The 20,934-nt window shown below is 37.7% G+C and overlaps 1 protein-coding gene across 2 annotated transcripts in view; it reads right to left on the bottom strand.

Moving 5' to 3' along the window:
• Window positions 1–20,934, bottom strand: part of ADCYAP1 (adenylate cyclase activating polypeptide 1) — a 73,571-nt gene that overhangs the window by 19,444 nt on the left and 33,193 nt on the right. The window contains exon 3 of one of the 2 annotated variants that reach the window (XM_045457417.1): window positions 17,072–17,146. The exons of the other annotated variant lie outside the window; for it this stretch is intronic. The gene's annotated coding sequence lies outside the window, so the exon portion shown is untranslated. The remainder of the gene's footprint in view (window positions 1–17,071; window positions 17,147–20,934) is intronic. 2 annotated transcript variants of the gene reach the window in all.

The following is a 20,934-nucleotide window of genomic DNA, read 5'->3' on the forward strand; positions in this document are numbered from 1 at the left end:
TTGAAAATCACTATGTGAGTGTTATGCTAAGTGAAATAAGTCATACAGAGAAAGACAGATACCATATGTTTTCACTCTTATGTGGATCCTGAGAAACTTAACAGAAGACCATGGGGGAGGGGAAAGAGAAAAGAAAAAGTTAGAGAGGGAGGGAGCCAAACCATAAGAGACTCTTAAAAACTGAGAACAATCTGAGGGTTGATGGGGGGTGGGAGGGAGGGGAGGATGGGTGATGGGTATTGAGGAGGGCACCTGTTGGGATGAGCACTGAGTGTTGTATGGAAACCAATTTGACAATAAATTTCATATTTAAAAAAAAATCACTGTGCTTACCTGTTCTGAAAAAAAATTTTTTAATTAAAAATAAAAAAGTGGGAAGAGAATAAATATAGTGGTCTAGTATTTTGGTTTCATTTCGGTTAGACCTGATAAAGTGTAGAGAAGTGTGTAAGGAGAGTTTAAACTCCATTTATTTTAAGTCATAATATGTGTAACCTCCATTCCAAACTCAGTTGAATGAGGAGTTGTTTTTAGCTGATGGTTTTTAAGTTCTAGAAAATGAGCATGTCTGAATGGATGTGAAGTGGGTATAGGTATTTAGTCCACACCACCCTGAGCCTGAAGATCTTAGCCTGTGGGACTCTAATTCAGGTCATGTTCACCACAGCCAACCAAAGGGAGTGTCCCCATGTGGTCTGAACTAACGCAGTTTTAGAGTGTTCATATGTTCTTTTAAAATGTTAAAGTTTTGGGGCGCCTGGGTGGCGCAGTCGGTTGAGCGTCCGACTTCAGCCAGGTCACGATCTCGCGGTCCGTGAGTTCGAGCCCCGCGTCAGGCTCTGGGCTGATGGCTCAGAGCCTGGAGCCTGTTTCCGATTCTGTGTCTCCCTCTCTCTCTGCCCCTCCCCCGTTCATGCTCTGTCTCTCTCTGTCCCAAAAATAAATAAACGTTGAAAAAAAAATTTAAAAAAAATAAAATAAAATGTTAAAGTTTTCTGTTACTGTTCAAGAATGATTTTTGCACTTTCAAGCTTCCACTATTCTAATTAAATGGCATTTGTGTTTGAAAAAAAAAATCAGTATGTTTACAAAGACTACTTGACCTACAAAATTTACACTCTCCTAAGACAGATTTTACCTAGACTATTCTCTCCTCCTATCCCACAACAGAGGCAACAAAACAAATATACCTGTTACAAATACCATACAACACACATACAGATACATGCATACACACATACTCCTCATTTACTTTGCTCTCAGAGCACATCTCAGATTCTCCCGGTAGATGGACAATTAAATTAGAATACATAGAAGAGGGGTGCCTGGGTGGCTCAGTCCATCAAGTGTCCGACTCTTGGTTTCACCTCAGGTCATGATCTCACGGTTCGGTCCGTGAGATCAAGCCCCAAGTTGGGTTCTGCACTGATAGCGTGGAGCCTGCTTGGGATTCTGTCTATCTGTCCCTTCCCACTTGCATTCTCTCGCTCTCAAAATAAATAAATAAATAAATAAATAAATAAATAAATAAATAAATAAATAAAATATGTAGAAGAGGCAGAAATAAATGTCATCATACTTACAACTTGATTTCTTTTAGATTTGCCCCAAGGTCTTGTAGGGCATCAGCACATATATTAAAGAAAAATTTTATGACGGTTACTCCTTTCCTTTCAATGGCTTTTATCAAAGCCACATCACTCTGACATAAAAACATGCAAGTGGCTAGATACAGAGAAATCTATGTACCTTAAAGTCACTAAAATTGTGCCTGCTGGTGACCTATCATGACAGAGATGTAGTAATTACCTTTAGAAGAAGATATTGACCAGGTGGGAGCAGGAAGGAGTCTTCTGGAAATGTCCTGTACCTTAATCTGGGTGATGGTTACCTTGATCTATACTTAGGTAAAAATTATCAAACTGTGAACTTAAGACTTGTGTACTTCACAAGTTACATCACAATAACCTGTTTTATTTCTACCTGTTAGGTAAAGTCATATCCTGTTCAAAATTAGGGAATGCGATAATGTAATAAATAATAATTTATAGATGAATTAATAAAAACCAATAAAATTATTGCATTTTTAAAGTCATGAAATCCCCCAATACATGTATATAATTATTAAATATACACAACATGGCTATGAAAATGAATTACCCATAAAACCAAGGCTAATTATTTGTTGGCAGCAGTTGAATCTGAAAGACCAAGAGGGTGAAAAAAAAAAAGTCTCCTAAAAGCTAACTTTTTTCAGTTACATAAATAAAATGAACACAGGTAGACCAAAACCACCCCTTGAACACCAGAGTTCTTTCACCTCTAAAGTTACCTGTAACTGGCCTCAGGTCCCTGAGACCCACAGATGTTATGCTGCAGCTGCTGAAAACTGATTGCAGCTTCTCAGTCCTGTTCAAGGTCCTGATGGGGTTCAGGGCAGACTACCCCAAGTTAAGCCACTTTGGCATATTGATTATTTTGAATTAAACTTATTTTAAGGAAAAAAAAAAAACAGCTGGTGCCAGAAGGACACACTGACCATCCTTTGTCCCCCTGAAAACAGTGAGAAAATCTCCCATGTGGAAGGTACCCTCCCTATACCAGGAGAAAGAGAGACCTCCTTGTCACCAGAGGTAGGGAATTTAGGGTTGAGAAGGCTGTGAAAACATACCTTGTTACTTCTTCACTAATTTACTACTCCAAGCCCAAACTTCTTTAACTTGTCAATTCTTCAAAATTTTATTGGTTCTTTGTCTAAAAGCTGTAAAAACTGTTTGCTTTGGTCACTTCTCTGAGTCTAATATTTCTATGAGCTCTTATTTGCATGAAATTAAATTTGTTTTTCTGTTAATCTATCTTATGTCAACTGAATTATTAGATGAGCCAAAGAACCTAGAAATTAATAAGGAAAAATTTCTCTACAGCCTGAATAATTTGGCCACCTGCACGATACTCTAAGCTTGGTTTTTGGAAATCTCAGCTCTGAAACTATAGAAGGTAAGGATTCCTTTCAGGGAAGACACAAATTTTCAGGGCATTTATTTGGGAACTTGAAACCCTGAACTCATCTTTTTCCTCACTTTCTCCAGTGAAATTAGCCAATCTCATTATATTTGTTAGTTTGACAACAATGTTCTAAGATTTCAAGTTTATGGTCACCTAGAACCTTGCCTCATAACTATTTGATTAAGTGTATCCAGTGGTAATAGTTTGCATACCTTTATTGCTGCATCATACAGTGGAATATCTATCAGTGGCCTCTTTGCCACTGGAAATGGAGTTATTCATGCCTTGAAATCCAATCATATTGCAGAACTAATTCCAGAAGACCCGAAACCAATTCAGAAAACTCATCCTTAAGATTCTGTTCCTCTAGAACTACTCTGGGTACTATATCTGTATCAGTCAAGGAAAACAGATATAATTTTATGTACATATAATAGAGATCTAGAGATCGAGAGACAGAGATTTCAAGGAATGGGCTTACAGGATTTTGCAGGATTGTGGGGATTGGCAAATCTGAAATCCGTAGGGCAGTCTGGTAGGCTGAAAACTCTCTGGCAAGAGCTGATGCTTCAGTCTTAAGGCAGAATTTCTTCTTCCTCAGGGAAACTTTAGTTTTGTTCTTAAAGTCTTTAACTGATTGAATAAGGCCCACCCACATTACCAAAGATAAGCTCCTTTACTTAAAGTGAACTAATTGTAGTCGTTAACCATATTTACAAAATATCTTTATAGTAAAGTCTTAGTGTTGATTGAATAACTGGTTACCATAGCCTAGTCAAGTTGACACATAAAACTAACCATCACAGGGGCGCCTGGGTGGCGCAGTCGGTTAAGCGTCCGACTTCAGCCAGGTCACGATCTCGCGGTCCGTGAGTTCGAGCCCCGCGTCGGGCTCTGGGCTGATGGCTCAGAGCCTGGAGCCTGTTTCCGATTCTGTGTCTCCCTCTCACTCTGCCCCTCCCCCGTTCATGCTCTGTCTCTCTCTGTCCCAAAAATAAATAAACGTTGAAAAAAAAAAATTAAAAAAAAAAAAAAAAACTAACCATCACAATCTGTAAGAGTGACTTCTGTTTCCATTATAACTAGCAAATTACACAATCTCTTTGGTCATCCAATCACAATTACTACATAGCAAATTTTGTCTAAACTATATTTTTTGCCTCCAGTTCTTCCAAAATCATGAAGAAATTATCACTTAAATTTAATTTACATTAATAGTATTTATTCATGGTTAAACACTACTTACAGAGTCAACAATTTCATATATAACAGCTCTACCACCAGGGGAAAAACCCTTAGTGGTTTGTGGATAATGTTTTGAAGACATTTATTTATAACCAAGAATTGCCAGAAATAACAGCCAAATTAATAATTAAATACAAAGCTTTTATTGCAAAAGGAACAAAGCTAAAAGAAATAGAAACTATCTGAAATTTTTCAACACACAAATTCATGGAGCTCTTATTTAACTGAATAGTTATTACAATAATAACTAACAACCTGACATCTTCCAAGTTCCCTGGAGCTCCTGGCCTCTAAATCCGAGAAAGCTGACAGGGATAGCCTAGCGACTTAGACTGTGTGGGAGGAAATAACAGAGAAATCAATGAGAAACTGTGGAAAAACATAGAGGTAGGTGGGAAATACTCTGTTTTGCATTATTACATAGAAAGGAATGGAGTTTTAGTCATAAACTCAAATATGCAAAATTGTATTTTATTTTCCTATAATTGAAGTAAATTTCTGCCTAATAGCAGAAAGTTAAATAGAATGATTTCTAGGTAAACTCAATCAAATGAATGATCATGCACTCATTCCGTGTTTTTAGCCAATCAATTCAGGAATTTTTTTCCAGTAAAATCCAGTGATCCCCTGTTCCACTTTTACCCAAGGGCATAAGTGCCAGAGAACTTCTGGAAGTACTTGTTCTTTAGAACGTGAGGTATTTGGTTCTTATCCATATTCCTCAGGTATCCACAGAGATATAACTCATCTTGCTGTGTCTTCAGTGGTGAACATCTATTCCAGCTGTGGTTTCTCATTCAAATGGTCTATGCAACATCTGCTGACTGCTTCCATTCATCATGACTTTTCCTCATTCATGTCTAGAGACCACTTCTGATCCACCAGGCTTTTCTCAGCCAATCCTAACCCTCTCTTGAGAGCATGGGAAACTTTCTAATGCTCTTCTACACTCCTCTGGTCCACAGGTGACTCTGGGGGCAGCCTCAGGCACTCTCTGCCCAGACCTTCCCCATGGGCATTTGCCACTGCCACACCACACTTTGGGAGGCACTTCTCTATGGAGCTTGGATTTCTCTCCAGGCCTTATTTGGGAAGGGATGGACTCACTCACTCCTAGCCTACCTGGAGTATAATGTCATTACATGCACATGCTCATACACACACACACACACACACACACATACAGCCCAGAGAGGGGAGGCAGGACACTGGGACCTTTTTTTTTTTTTTTTTTTTTAACCAGTAATTAACTCTATGCTTGGCTATCACTGGAAAATTTATTTTTCCCACTAGCTCATCCACCTGAATGTGGGAATAATATATGCACAGTATTCAGAGACTTTTCTTGCTAATCTACAGTCTCTATAAAGGCAACTCTAAGGATATTTTTATATACAGATTATTTTTATTTTGTCGTTATCACTCTTTGCCAAAAGTAACAAAGTTTCACCAATATAATGTTGAGAGTTTGGGCAAAAAAGTGAAGGTAGAGGAACCTTGGTTCTGGCATTCATGCCACTATAGTTAGAATATTCTAACAGAGAACGCTTTATTGTTCCATGTTGACAATGGTACATACAGTAGTAAGGCTTGCTTGGGTTTTATGTTATCTGACAGGTTTATATTTGAATTCTAGGCCCATTATGATCTCTGTAATTGGTCTTATACAAGTTACTTAACCTTTTTGAAACTCGTTTGTCTCATTCCCCATACCTATCTCATGGGATTATTGTGAGAGTTAATGAGATAACAAGGGATAATGTAAATTCCCTAATCAAATTAGGCAAAATTTGAAAGTCTCAGTTGACATAATCTTAACAGATTAAATAATGTAAGATAGTTATGATAAAATAATCACCTATCCAAGATTATTTTGAAGATATTTTAACATCTAAGTATTTGAAGATATTTTAACATCTAAGTATTCAGCAGTGGTTGACCTCTTATATCAGTCACTGACCACTCACTGCTCCTTCCCACACAAACACATATCCATTATATCTGGTCTATAATTCTACTTCAAGTCCGGTGGAACAAAATCTACCCAGAGTGATGAGTTTTTACACAGCAGCAGCCTTTAAACATCATCTTGGCCATGCCATGAAAAGCCAAAACTCTGGGTCCTGTTGCACCTGGGATTATGTTTTCTGTGGTTTAGAGGTACCTTGATCTATGGATATTGTTTTTGCTTCTGCTCTTCTGACTCAATGCTTGCTCCTAAATTGGTACTTGCCGTTTACTTTTTTTTTAACGTTTATTTTTTGAGAGAGAGAGAGACAAAGTGTGAGCAGAGGAGGGGCAGACAGAGAGAGGGAGACACAGAATCCAAAGCAGGCTCCAGGCTCTGAACTATCAGCACAGAGCCCCACAAGGGGCTTGAATCACGAGATCATAACCTAGGCTGAAGCCTGATGCTGAACTGACTGAGCCACCCAGGAGCGCCGGTACTTGCTGCTTACTTCTAAGGCAAGATTACCACATGATCTAGTCTCAAGATCAACCCCAAACTCATCTCTACTATTTAAGTCTTGCTTCCGACCTTATTGCCAGGATACCCTGCTGCCTACAATCTCCCTACCTATGACCAAAGTCCCACGGAAGCTATACTCCTGAATTTAAAACCAAAAATAACAAGTGGAATTTGAAAGGTTTAAGAAAAAAGTCATCATCCAAGTAGAAGATGATATGCACTAAGTATGGTGGCCCTTGGAGAGGATGGTGACTAACAACAGAAGGCAGAGATAAGGGATTTTTTTAAGAAATGAGGGATTACAACCTATTGTTGTATTAGTCTTTCTTCTTACAGAGAAGATGTGAATCACATTCAATATATTCAAGATTATCAGAAAGTGGGTGTCTGGATGAGAATGTGTGCCAGATTATGCCTCAGAAATCAGTCATCCAGTCTATCATATGTCACCCTGGAAGATACTTACTCAGGAAGGTTAATGATTGAACCAAGTTCATATAGCTGCCCCATTACAAATGTGAGACTAGAACCAGTCTGTACTTTTCCCCTTGTGTTTCATTGCCTCCTGAATCACACACTGACTTGATCCACTTTTCCATTTCTAGGTCTCTGACCAAGATCCCCTTCCTCAAGGTGGATGAAGCAGTCACAAAGTTGTGTGTATATTTTTCTCCAGATCTCCTTTAATAGCTATGTCTAAACTGTAAAATTAAAGTTTTATAAATTAATTCCACCCTACAAGGCAGCCTTCTGCATCTTCTTCCAGAGCTCTTCTAAGACCCTATGGTTAAACTTTCTTATAAGCCCCCGAAAACCCCAACCTCCAGCCTTTACCCCTCACTCTATCTCCACCTCTTCTACTAGCTGACTTTGGCTGGTAGCATTTTAAACTATATTTTAAGACAGTTCTATCAAAGATCAAAAAACTTCAAAACCCTAAGAACTAGGTTAATGGTGGGATTGAGGAAATACATCAGGTAGAGAAAAAGGAAAATTTTCCTGCCACAGTTCAACTCACACTATATGAGACTGAGGGAGGAACAATGTTTTACACTTATCAGTAACTGCTGAGGCAGAGTAAGTTTATCAGAACTTCATAATGTGATAACTGGGAGCTATTCTTGATGGGGAAAGGGAGGAGACTTGTTCTGGAGTTGAGAATAAAGGCTGATTAGGAGGTTCTGGTCTGCCTGGCATAATAGCATTGGGAAACCAAAGAGGGGGGAAGATACTTTCAGAGAAGACAGGATCCTGAAATGGAACAGAAGACCAACTTCACTTACTTCATATATTTGTGTAGACCTGGTTTAGCACTCATGGCAATCTCTAGAGATTCTGTGTTTTCCATGGTTCCTGCAGTTCTTTAGTGCTTTGTGTTTATCCATTACTTAAGCATCCTAAACAAATATTTCATGTTGCAATTTTTGTGATGATTTGTAGCCCAACATTAGGGTTTTAGGACTTCGAAAATATTTGTGGTAATTTCCTTATTACCTAACAATGAATACAGATTAATACAATTAATACAGATGCTCTTTGGTTCTTTATTTTGGGTCCAAAATAACTGTGTGATTGTTTTCTTATTTGAATGTCCAAATACTCAAATCATGAGATTTCTTTAAATTTTTTGTTAGAAGGTCTATATGTTTGAAGGACAACATTTTCCATTATAAGAACTACTGGCAAATATCAGGGAAATTTATATGTAAATAGCAGCTCTGAAACAACTTTGTCATGTTTAAGATCACAAACCAGATTTCTACTCTACCACATGGTGTTTTTTTAATAAGTGCTTTATCAACCTTTATGATCCTTTCAAAATTATTGGAGAGACCTCTTTCTGTTATAGAGATATTCAAGTGTTTATTCAACATAATTTCATAAATGTATTACCAATCTTAGATACTGAATCTTTATTAAAATCCTTATTTAACAGCAAAAAAATGGTAAAATTTTTAACTCTGCTAGCCCCCCCCCCTTCCAAAAAAAGCTGGCTCTAAGATATCAGAACCACACAGCTGGGTAAAAATTCACGATAAACTATAATTAGCCCATATCTCTTAGATCTAGCCAAGACAACACTTCAAACAAGACAGATGCTCGTCTATTCAGTGGGTAGCCAATTCCAGTGTCTAATTACCTTACCAGGCAAGGACACTCTTCTTACATCCACCTGAACTGCTTCTGCAATGCAATTTTGATACTAACAGCCTAGAGTTTGATACCCAACAGCCTAGAGTTAACACAGACTTCACAGGTAGAGATCACAGTCCTTTTCAAGAGTCTCTTCACCTCAGAGGGGCGCCTGGGTGGTTCAGTGGGTTAAGTGTCCGACTTCAACTCGGGTCATGATCTCGCAGTTAGTGAGTTTGAGCCCTGCGTCGGGCTCTGTGCTAACAGCTCAGAGCCTGGAGCCTGCTTCCGATTCTGTGTCTCCCTCTGCCCTTCCCCTGCTCAAGCTCTGACTCCAATAATAGATAAATGTTAAAAAAAAAAAAAAAAAAAAGAGTCTCTTCACTTCAGACACCAGCTACAAACTCTGGAGTTCCCAGGCCATTCAAACTCCTGTCCATCTGACTAAAAAATCAGAGGTTCCCACTACTCCCTCACATTTAATAATTTGATAGAAAGACTCACAGGACTCAAGAAAGCACTGTATTTATGATTATTGTTTTATTACAAAGGATGAAAATCAAGACCAGATGAAGGAAGATACCTGTAGGGTGAGGCCTGGTAAGGTTCCAAACATAGAACTTCCATGATTCTGCCTGCAGAATGAGGACACATCACCTTCTATTTTCACACTGATGTGCTCACCAACTGAGAAGTTTATTTAACCTTGGCATCTAGAGTTTTTATTGGGGTTTCATTATTTAGACATGATTTATAGAGTCATTGGACATGTAATTGAATTCAATCTCCAGCCCTTCTTCCCTCCCCAGTGGTTGAGCTAATATCACCTGATTCAAAGCTCCGACCCTCTTAACAAACAACAAAAAAAAAAAGCTGCAACCCTCTAATCCTCTAGTCACATGGTTAGTCTTTCCATTATGACCAGCCCCCACCCAGAAACCATCTATGGGCCTACCATGAGTCATCTCATTGGTATAAACTCAGGCATGGTCTGAGAGTCTGAGGGGGCCACCATGAATAACAGACACTTCTGTCTCTGGGAAAATTCCAAGGATTTAAGATCTCCATCCGGGAAGCTGGGCAGAGACCAGACAAATTATTATACAACACCTTTTCCTACAACTTAAGATAAATAAGCAGATAAATGAAGGCTCCTGAAATGTGTCTTATGAAACCCTTATAGACAGCTTTGTTTTATTCCCTGTAGATATCATTTTACCAGTGAAATTACTTGTAATTCATGGTCCCTGGGCAGACGTTAGCCAGCAATAAGTTATCAAATTACCTCTTGTTAAAATTTTAAGAAAAATGTCAAGCAAGCTTTCATTTTATCATTATGTGATTTTTATTTCTCCTTTGAACTATTCAGAAAACTTCTCAATAACTTGAAGATAAAAATCTTTTTTGGTAATCATATTTCCTCACTTCCACTCAGAACAGAAAAGAATAAGATTTTCTGATGTCATCCACACTCTTAGATAGAAACAAGAGTAAAAAATGAGTCCTTAACGTTAAAAAAAATTTTTTTTTAAAGGTGGGGCACCTGGGTGGTTCAGTTGTTTAGGCGACCAACTTCCGCTCAGGTCATGATCTCGCAGTTTGTGAATTCGAGCCTGCATCGGGCTCTGTGCTGACACGTCAGAGCCTGGAGCCTACTTCAGATTCTGTGTCTCCCCCTCTCTCTCCCCCTACCCTGCTCACACTCTGTGTTTCTCTGTCTCTCAATAATAAATAAACGTTAAAAAAAATTTTTTTTAATGAGTCCTTAACTTCATTTGGATGTAAAGAAAAATCGTAAGTTTATGGAACTAGAGTGTATTATACTAAGTGGAATAAGTCAGTCAGAGAAAGACAAATATCATATGATATCACTCATATGTGGAATTTAAGAAACAAAACAGATGAACATAGGGTAAGGGAAGCAAAAATAAGATAAAAACAGAGAGGGAGACAAACCATAAGAGCCTCTTGAATACAGAGAACAAAGTGAGGGCTGCTGGAGGGATGTTGGGTGGGGGGGAATGGGCTAAATGGATGATGGGCATTAAGGAGGGCACTTGTTGGGATGAGCACTGGATGTTGTATGTAAGTGATAAATCACTAAATTCTATTCCTGACATCATTATCACTATATGTTAACTAACTGGGTTTAAAAAATATATATGTGAAAAATATGATATATGAAATATATGAATAGATATATAAATATATATGTGTGAAAATATGAAAATATAAAATATACATGAAATATATATATATGAAAAACATAAGTTTTAACAATAAATACTAGAAAACTGCCCTGACATTTATTATAAAAGCACTACTTCTAAGTTGACCTGACTTTACACTACATGATAGATAAGAACGCAACCAGTAGAGTTGGTTAAAGAAAAAGTAGTTCTCTCAATGAACATGTGGTAGTATTAAAGATGCATAATTGGACCAGATGTGCTGTGGCCAATTTAAGGAGAACACATAGTATTCATTTCTTTTACTATGACTTCTGTCTTTAATTTTGGGAGATACTTCACTCAATGTTCCCTGTCTGCCATACCTAGTTCATATTATAAGGTACTCATCTATTGTGACAGCTCCTTTCCTGGAGCAGGACTTCCAGGACTTCTATCTAGATACTTTCATGCAGCCAAGTGGAAGGTCAAAGGTTCTTCATGGGTCTTTTGTTTCTCAAAAATAACCAGCATAAAATAATCTATATGCCAATGAAACATATTTTGCAGTAGCATATTTTGCTCCCCTATATAAGGGAGCCCTTTTCTGGAAACAAACCAGCCCTCAAGCCATTCCCTAACCTCTAAAACTTAAAATGTCTACTACATAACCCAAGGGCTTGCCATTAGTGTTTTCAACTCCTCCAGCCTCTTTAAAGTATTTATCTTCTAAAAGTTGACTTGAGCCTCCATCCAACATGATGTCTACAGCCCTCCTCAGTGTTTCTGAGAATTCTTGGTGGGATTGCTCATGTTTCTCCTGGTCACCTCTCATTCTGATTTTCTGCTCTATTCACCTCCGATAGCAACATCTTCAACATAGAAAACAGCTCTTGTTTCCTTGATTTTTCAAAGTACCATTATCATAAGATAGAACTTTACTGAAGGCTTTGAAAAACTGAGAAGGACCATGTATTAACCATGTTTCTAGGTTCTATAAACTTGATGCTTAATTTTTTAAAACATTTATTTATTATTCAGAGACAGAGAGAGACAGTGTGAACAGGGGAGGGGCAGAGAGAGAGGGAGAGACAGAATCCCAAGCAGGCTCCAGGCTCTGAGCTGTCAGCACAGAGCCCAACGCAGGGCTTAAACTCACAAACTGTGAGATCACGACCTGAGCCTAAGTTGGACACTTAATGGACTGAGCCACCCAGGCACCCCATAAACTTGATGCCTTTAATATCTGCCCTCCATGCATATGTTGGACATGCCTTGTTCTGAACAACCTACTAATATGTTTGAGTCACCTTGACTTAGCCTCCACTGCTTCACCACCCCTGTCTCCTTGAGAGGAGTCCTTCTCTTGGGGGCTCCTTTTCAAATACTAACCAAACAATCCAGAGTCCGCACCCCCAATCACCTCCTTACTCTGGCCACTATCCACCTGCCCTAATCACCCCAGACAGCATGAACAGCCCTTATCCCCTGGAGCCTGGTGAAATTACTCCAACTAGCCAATCCAAAACCTTCTTATTGTGCCTTGATAGTTCCTTTCTGAAGAAACCACAATAAACTTTGGCCCACATTTCTTCCCCCTCCCTCTGCCTCATGACAACCCTTGTGCTTCCTCGTGTGGCACACCCCATGGTATGGCATGCCCACTCCTCTTGGGAATTGTGAGTAAAGTATCTTTCAATGGCAATCATTTTGTGATCCTTTGGCTTTCCCATAAATTTTTTATTACTACACTAAATTCTTGAACAAATCACAATAAAGCACAGAACAGGAGTCAACCTACAATTAATTACTAGATATCACTGTTCCTCAGCCATCTCTATGGAGAATTTCTTAGCAGCGATATTGTCATGGGACGCCTTTCCTCACTGAGGCTATTATTACTCCCTGTGGTTTCTTCTCTTTTCATCCTTCAGTTCCCCACTCCCTTCTATTCAAATGGCAGAAGAATTCATGAATGTTCCTGTTATTTTATTGGGCAGAACAGTTTTTAATCCTTCACTTATCTAGGATTTCCATAACCAAAAGATCTACTAAGAGTTTTCCTAAAGAAAAGAGCTGTCTGCCTTTAAGATAAAGGCCACTGTTCCCTATAATATGGATACACAGCAACAATTCAATCTTTGAAAACAAATTTTTTTCCTGTTAAATATGTATCTGGTAAACATAAAAACAATCCACGCAGAGAGGAAGCCAAGCACACTATCAATTTAAAACATTAACTAACAGAGAGGAAGCCAAGCACACTATCAATTTAAAACATTAACTAACAGTTTAACGTTTATAATATACATGTTATTCAAGTACGCACTTGGTAACAAAAGTTAATGTAGAAGAATTTCTGTGTACCAGCAATAAGCAGTAGAAAATAAAATGCAAACTATTCCATAAAAATAACTACAGAAACTGTAAAATACTTAAGAATAGTCTTAACAAAAAGTGCAGAAGAGCTATCCTAGTATGTTCAAAACTCTACCGGGGGCATCATTATTTAAGAGAGGCAAGCCATAATATTTGATTGAGAACTCTAAATATCACAATATCAACTTTGTCAAAATTAATGTATAAATTCAATATGATCCAAAATAAAATTCCAAAAGCATTTGAGATTAGAGGTTTAAAAGCAAATCAAATTATCTTCACATTTAGCAGCAAAAGTAAACATGCAGGATATCTAAGGAAAAATTTTAAGGAGAAGAATAATGAGTGGAAATACACACTATAATATATTAAAGGGAATTATAAAACTACATTATAGATACTTTTATAACAGTGTTCATCACAGCATTATTCACAATAGCCTAAGGGAGAAACAACCCAAATATCAGCAGATGAATGGATTAAAAACATGTAGTATATACATATAACAGAATATTATTCAATTGTAAAAGGAATGACATTTTTTTAATTTTTTAAAATGTTTTATTTATTTTTGAGAGAGAGACAGAGTATGAGCAGGGGAAGGGCAGAGAGAGAGAGGGAGACAGAATCCATAAAGCAGGCTCCAGGCTCTAAGCTGTCAGCACAGAGCCTGATGCGGGGCTGAACCCATGAACCACGAGATCATGACCTGAGCCAAAGTCGGACACTTAACTGACTGAGCCACCCAGGCTCCCCAGGAGTGAATTTTTTTTAATGTTTATTTATTCTTGAGAGAGAGAGCACAAGCAGGAGAGGGGCAGAGAGAGAGGAAGACAGAATCCAAAGCAGGCTCCAGGTTCTGAGCTGTCAGCAGAGCCTGACACGGAGCTCAAACCCCCTAAACAGGGGGATCATGATCCCAAGTGGGACACTCAACCGACTGAGCCACCCAGGCACCCCAGGAATGAGATTTTGATACATGCTACATATAGATGAACCTTGAAAACATTCTGCTAAGTGAAATAAGCCAGACACAGAAGGACTAACGTTGTACGATTCCAGTTTTAGGTACCTAGAATAGGCAAACTCATAGAGACAGAAAGTAGAATAGAGGTTACCAGGGGCTAAAGGGAGGGGAACAAGAAATTGTTGTTTAATGAGTACAGACCTTCTATTTGAGATGGTGGAGAAGTTGTGGAAATGGATAATGATATAGTTGCACAACATTGTTAATGTAGCTGACACCATTTAGTTGCACATTTAAAATGGTTAAAATGATAAATTTTATGTTATGTACATTTTGCATAGTGTAACAATTAAAAAATAGTAAAAACATACTAATCTAAACAATGTAATATTGGTGCCTTCCCCTGCAGACAGATCAATGACCAATATTAAAAGCCCAAGAAATAGATCTAAGTATTTATTTTAATTACTTTAGAACAAAGATCATATTTCTAATACACACCATATTCCAAAATAGTTTCCAAGCAGATATAAATCTTTTAAAATAAAGCACTAGAACAAAAATGTGGAATAATTATATGAACTTGGGGCATAACAACAACTACAAAGGAAGAAGTAAATAAAGTTGATTATACCAAAGTGTTATAATTTTGTAATCAAAAGACATCATTATCATAGTTAAAATATAAATGATAAACTGGGAAAATGTCCTTTCTATGCAAAGGGACTTTGCATTAATTTTAAAAAATTAAAAACAAAAAAATAAGACAGACACTTCAGTTGAATATCAGCCAAAGTATATAGACAGGCAATTGACAAAACAAGAAAAGCATCCAGTCAATAATGGAAAAGTTTTCAATGGTAAAAAATGTTCACTGGCATTGCTTAGTGACTTATGACAGAAAATCAGTGGAGAGACAGATATCCTCACGCTCTACTGATGGGAGGATAAATTGGTTCAACTTTTGAAAAAGAACTGTTTGGCCAACTATATCAAAAGCCTTTCATATAGCAAATTCCACTTCTAGAAATCTATTGTAAGGAAATTAATGACCAGGTGCACAAAGTAACCATGCAAGAATGTTCATTGCATCAAAGTTTCTAATAATGGAGAAATTCTAAAGTATACCCAAAAAAAGGAGATTAATTGAATTAATTAAATGGAGTAAATTATGGCACGTTCTTACAATGGGATACTGTGCAGCCATTAAAACTATTACGAAGAGCTTTATTAACTTAGAATGCTTATTTTATATTTCTAAAAGCAAAAAGGGCCACAAAAATGTTTACAGAGTATGATTTCATTTTCATAAAAATGAGTAAGTATATGTATGCACATATTTGCAAGAAAATATATCTGGAAAGATCAAAAGAGAAAAAACAAAAGTGTGTTATACAAACTTTATAATGACAACAGTGGATATCAAAAAGACAACATTCATTTAAGGTTCTATTCTGTCAAAACAAAATCATTTCCTTTTCCATATTTCCTTTTGGTTTCTGTCTTATAAGAAAGCAAAATTTTACAAAGTCATCATAACCACTGACAAAACCTTCCTTAGAATTCTGCATCAGAAACGAGGAAAAACCACTAAAGAGAAATAGATAGAAGAGGGGATGGATGGATGGATGGATGGACGGACGGATGGATTATTCACTCATAAATAGGCAAGGTGACTTATTTCTTTAAGATCACAGTTCATAGTAAGGAAAAGTCACCACCAATGTCACAGTCAATTTCCATGGAGTTTTACCAAGACTCAGAAAGTGTGGTTGGGAGAAAGCAATGCAAGCTGTACCTTCTGAGCACAACTTCACAAAGCAAATCTTTTTTACAGTTGAAAAAAAATTGACACAGCTATTGCTAAAACTATGACAGAAAAATCACTAGAGGAAGCCATGTGAAAGCAAGACCACGAGGCCCCAGAGAAGTTAATCAAAGGGTAGCACCTAGGCCATGTGTTGTCATCCTACCAACTGATCCAGCTTCTTCCCCAACCTGGCTGTCTAAGAGGTTGGCACTTGGTTAGCCAAGCCACTGCCAGGACCACATTCATGGGAAAAGGCTCTGCTCTGATACAAAAGCCTTTTGTATCACATTTTTTTCTCAATGTTTATTTATTTTTGAGAGAGAGACCACAAGTGGGGAAAGGGCAGAGAGGGAGGGATACAAAGAATCTGAAGCAGGCTCCAGGCTCTGAGCTGTCTGCACAGAGCCCGATGCAGGGCTCAAACTCACAAACCACGAGATCATGACCTAAGCTGAAGCTGGATTCTTAAGCAACTGAGCCACCCAGGCGCCCCTGCTTTTGTATCACAATATGGAGCAAAAGACTTGTCCTATCCTTCAGAGCCTTCATGGGTAATTTTACATCTTTTTGTATGATTATTTAGATGATATCTATCTCTGCAGCTAAACCATAAACAAATTGAGCCTGGAATCCACCTATGTTTGCACACCTCCGTATCCCTAGCACAGTGTGTGACACAGATGGCCTCTCAACAGATATGAGTGAGTAAGTGAGTGAGTGAAAAGCCAGCAAACGCAGATCTAGACTGCTATTCTTTACTTTTCTAGCCTTAATCTCTTCATCTAAAAATAAAGATTTGCCCATGACAAAGGGTTACTTGGGGACTAAAATCAAATAAGGTGTGTTCCATGGCCATCCCAGTAAATTCTTCATAAAAACAAATTCTCTCATACCTTCTCTTCTGAGTTTTAGTTGGAGCTCCATGACCTATCAGATGTGACCAAATTTCTCAAGGTTGAATCTTGCATCTGTAAAATAAGGGATTAGGTGGTCTTTAAAGCCATGTCCACCCCTAAAATTCTCTGATTCAATATACACACCCCAAAAACTGCCCCTGGGAGAAGGGCTCACAAGACATTCTGGTTGCTAAAATTGGATGTGGCACTTAGAAGTAGCCCAAGGTGTGGGAATAATACAGAAAACATTAATAAAGGATAATAGAAAGCTTCAAACATTCTATTTGGGGGTGGAAAGTTGTCAGAATATATGTATCTCAAACAAAGGACCATCATCAAAATCAGATTACTCATCAACAATGAGTAGGGTTTTTTAAATGTAATATTTCAATTGCATCAAAACTGGCCTTGTAAAAAAAAAAAACTCTTTTTCTTCCTCCATTCAGCTACAAGTATGGCTTATGTCATCCCATGCACTGTGACATTTGTTCATTGAACCATTGTACTTTTCAAGAGATGGTTTTTCACCCCAAAAAAATAACTATGAATCACTGGTTCTAGGAATATTTTCTCCCTTGTTTTGTTCACAGTATGAATGACAGATTTCAGTATATTTATTTCTTGCATACAAGCAAAAGTTGCCATTAACCTGAAATGGTCTTTATTGCAAACGCAAACTGTTGCTTCTTATTTTCAAATTTTGGGTAACTATTAAGTCCTAATTAGGAGTTCATAATTTTCCTAAAGGAAGGATATAAGTAATGGTGGGGGAGTGGGCATAGAAAGTTTCACAATGAATGGAAAGCCTACTGATAAAGTTTTTGTCCATGGAGTGCCTGAGTGGCTCAGTCAAAGCCTGGAGCCTGCTTTGGATTCGTGTCTCCCCCTCTCTCTCTCTGCCCCTCCCCTGCTTACACTGTGTGTGTGTGTATGTGTGTGTGTGTGTGTGTCTCTCTCTCTCTCTCTCTCAAAAATAAACATTAAAAAAAAATTTTTTAGGGGCACCTGGGTGGCTCAGTCTGATAAGCGAGCCTGCTTCAGATTCTGTGTCTCCCTCTCTCTCTCTGCCCCTCCCATGTTCACGCTCTGTCTCTCTCTCTCAAAAATAAATAAAAACATTAAAAATAAATTTGAAAAAAAATTTTAAGTTTTTTTCCAGATACAACTGTTGATGTGACTTGAAAACTAAAAGAAAAATATTCCCTTAGTATTTATTTCTGTAGCTTTTCTAGAACATCTATAATGAAAAGGTTGATAGAATTTTGCATATGTTTCCAGGTTTCATAAAGGAAAGAGGCATTTAACACAGACACACTATGGTTTTTTTTTCTGTCCTCTGTTAAAGGATTGTTTTTTGTGTAAACATCCCTGTAAAATCAAATCTAACTTGTAGTTTTTCCATGTGAAGTTGTTGCAGAGAGAAATTTTCATCTCTATTACTATGTTCTCTCAGAAAATCTTGTATTTCTCCACTTAGATCACATACCCACACATTATTGTAATTGCTTGTCCAATTAATTGTCTCACTAGAAAAATGTAATCTCTTTGAAGGCAGAGCACATTACTGGTTCCCTCAATATATGAATACATCACTTAAAAGAAAATTAATGAATAAGTTAATTCAAAGGGAATATATACACAACTGTGTAAAATATATCATGTCCTTACAAGAAGATTACATAATTCTTTATTATCAGACTTATGATCCAAAAGTTCTAATGTGAGTTTAATTCTTTCAGCTTTATTGAGATTTTATCGATATATAATACATGTAAGTTTAAGGTGAACAATGTGATGATTTGAGACGTGTATACATTCCAAAATGATTACCACAATGAGGTTAGTTAACACCTCCATTCCCTCCTACAATTACCTCTGTGTGTATGTGTGTGTGTGTGTGTGTGTGTGTGTGTGTGTGTGGTGATAACTTTTAAGATCTACTCCCTTAACACCTTTCCAGCGTATAATACAATATTTTAAATTATAATCAGCATGCTGTACATTAGATCCCCAGAACTTACTCATCTTATAAGGGAAATTTGTACCCTTTGACCATCTCCCCATTTTCTCCACCCCCCAACCCTGACAACCACCATTCTACTCTATTTCTTTTAGTTTAACGTTTTTAGATCCCACATATAAGTGAGAACGTATGTACAGTATTTGTCTCTCTGTCTGACTTTCTGACGTGATTTTAAATGTAGCAAAGAGATGGCCAGTGGTTTCTAAAACATTTACAGCAAAGATGAAGCCTAAGATGATATTGTAATAAACAGTTTCATTATCTCTTTAAAACTCCAAAGTTTCATTCCATACCTTGGAATTCCAGGAATGAACACCATTTCTGACATTAAACAAGAGCATTATTCACATATATACTACACTATAAACATCCATATGCCTTCACAGTAAATTGGAGTAAAATTAAATGGCTTTCAGGGGCTTCTGCACTTGGCAACTGCTTAAGATCAGACAACCATAGACTGTTAGAAGGAACCTTATCACGGTCCAGTCCAAATCTCTCATAATGTAGCTGAGAAAAGGCCCAGCAACCTTCCAGCTCCTTATTCAGGATGTAGGGCAGAGCTCCTGCCACCTGATGCTACCCTGGCCAACAGTTCTTTACTTTTCCATTCAGGTATCAAAGTCCTCAGTCTCTGGGAAATTTTAATCATCCAATGAAAAGCATGAATTACTGTAAAAAAATGTTACATATAATCTCAACAAATTTTGCACTTTGCCCTTTCAGGTCCTTTCCAATTAAAAAAACAAAAAACAAAAAACATCATGACCTTTAGACAGACAAACAATAGTTTGTTGAGTCAACAAATCACAGCCTCAATAAAAGCTTAACAGAATATCCAGTTCCCAGATATATGACATATAAAGACCACCTTTGCTTGGGCCAACCTTACTGCTCCTGGGCACAGACTTCAGTGATCAGAGTTCTCTCCTCAGGAATACTCCCAGCCCTGAAATGTAGAGGGCGGGCAGCATTTAGCACTGACAGTGCAGCACCACCATCTAGTGGCCCATTTGAAGGACTTTCTCCCTGCCAAAACTGCAGCCCTCTGCCTTTGTAGATTGGCAATCTTTTCAAAAGAACATCTGGACCAAGATATGGTCCTGAATGAAACTACTTCTGCCTTATTACAGGAAATCCTCTGATTCACAGAGTAAAATCTATCTAGAAAATAGGAACCGTGGATTATAAAGCCAGTTGAGACCAGAAACAATTTATACTGGTGAGCAAGAACTACAGCCTTGCTATCTTTCACTTTAAATAACTCTATTATTTAAATTGCACTGTTTTTCCCCCAGCCTCTCCTTAGCTGGACGGAGGCAAACTGGAACTGACAGAAGCAATTCGAAGTGCACCATTTCACAGAAACCCTCAATATGACAGAAAAAAAAAGAGCACAAAAATGAAATAGAAACATATTACATTTATGTATTTACCAAAATTGGCATCTTGAGCCAAGGAGGCATGTGATTATCTTTGGATACAGTCAGGAAGGAGAAAAAAAATTCGATTTTTTTTTTCTAGGTTTATTTGACTATAAATGGCATGCTGACTTTGAACTTGAGAGCATGTGTTCTTGGGCTACGTGTTTACTTGGGCTCATGTTCTTTCGATGGAAGACAAAATGGTAGATCCCATGTCGACAGCCAAACTTCTGTGCTTTAATGCTTTATCTGCTGGGTAGTGCGTGCATTCTAGTCCACATGAAAGAAGTCCGCCATTCCCTTAAGGGGTGATTTCCCCCCAAGGAAGACCATAAGGTAACTTGTAACAAGCTTTTACTTAATTTATGTAAGAGTGAATGTGATCATTTCAGACCATAAAATAATAGAACTTC

This window comes from Leopardus geoffroyi, chromosome D3, assembly GCF_018350155.1.
Source record: "Leopardus geoffroyi isolate Oge1 chromosome D3, O.geoffroyi_Oge1_pat1.0, whole genome shotgun sequence".
Classification (NCBI taxonomy): Eukaryota; Metazoa; Chordata; class Mammalia; order Carnivora; family Felidae; genus Leopardus; species Leopardus geoffroyi.